Source organism: Trachymyrmex cornetzi, unplaced genomic scaffold (assembly GCF_001594075.2).
Source record: "Trachymyrmex cornetzi isolate Tcor2-1 unplaced genomic scaffold, Tcor1.1 scaffold757, whole genome shotgun sequence".
NCBI classification, from domain to species: Eukaryota; Metazoa; Arthropoda; class Insecta; order Hymenoptera; family Formicidae; genus Trachymyrmex; species Trachymyrmex cornetzi.
Window position 1 is genome coordinate 72,521 of NW_017300089.1, and position 1,496 is coordinate 74,016.

The window sequence follows — 1,496 nt, forward strand, 5'->3', positions numbered from 1 at the left end:
TAAGGCGTCGTCTATAATACACGGGGGCCGATTCTGTATCTTCAAACAAGGTGAAAATTACAAAAGTGAGCGAATTTATTAGAATATTGATAATTTCATTGGTCAATACCTAGTAAATTTGTTCACTTTTGTGATTTTCACCTTGTTTGAAGATACAGAATCGACCCCACGGAGTAAAAAGTAAGAGTAAGAAATTGACCAATCACAGTCGATTATTCTTCTCACATTCAACTGTGATTGGTCAATTTCTTACTCTTACTTCTTACTCTGTATATTGGCTGCGTTCGGAAACGTCGCTCGGATGCCTCCAATGCCTCGGATTCATCATCTGTCCTCGTTTAACATTTAATATTAAAGGACAGATGACGAATCCGAGACATCGGAGGTATCCGAGCGACGTTTCCGAGCCCAGCCATTGTAGACGGTGCCTTAAAGTATCAATTTTCGTGCAAATTTTACAGAAATATGGATATGTTTTTGATGCTATAAAACCTGTTCATTAGCGTGGGAAATAATAAAAAATGGTGCATGTTGTACATCGAACGAAAAGGGGTGGCACCCAATTGGACACGGCTCAATTGGACACGAGCCACTCACAGCGTTTGAGACTACAAAGCTCCTAAGCCGGTCGCTGTGATTGGTGGTGTCCAATCGAGCCGTTATCAATCGGGATCACCCCGTTACCAAAGACATACAGCGTTTTCGGCCCGGCCGGGTTTGCACCAACCTGGGTTGGATTAATGGCGTTTTGCGCTCTCCACCAATCGAGCCGTTATCAATCGGGATCACCCCAAGATGATGAAGAAACTCTCATTTTAGAAGTCCAGTTACGAGAGCTTTTTAGGAATTATAAACTTCCATTATTACTACACAACATAAAAATTACAAAAAATTTATGGCAAAAAGTAGCAAATGCTTTAAATGGAAAAATTACAGCCAATAAAGTTGAAATAAAATTTAAAAGCTTACCTGATATATACCGACGAATAATGAATATTAAATAAATACAATATTCAAAATATATAATAAGTTAAGTTGTTGCTCAAAATTCGACGCTGTAAATTCTTTTGGATTTCAGTTGTCGCTGGCAACAATTGTAGTCACGTGATACTTTTGACACTGAAAACGAGCGTTTTAGCGTCGGATGAAAATTTACCTTAAACTGACTTTTTGTACGCAGCACGCTGCGACAGCAATTCGTTGCTATTGGTTAAAAATTTTACATGAGATGCATTTGCGATGCAAAATTTGGAAAGGCTCCGATTGCACACATTTCATATTGTACACATGTGTCGCTAATTGGCCAATTGAAAAATAAAATATTCTTATTGGTAAAGCAGTAAAAAATTACTAGGCATCAGCTGATATGAGTGGTGTGTGCAATCGGGATTGTAGGCAAACGGGATCCCACCTAATTCTAGATTCACACTGCATCCGATTTGCGTCGTACGACGCTCTTTAACCAATCAGAAAACAGAATTCCGATGATACGAAGC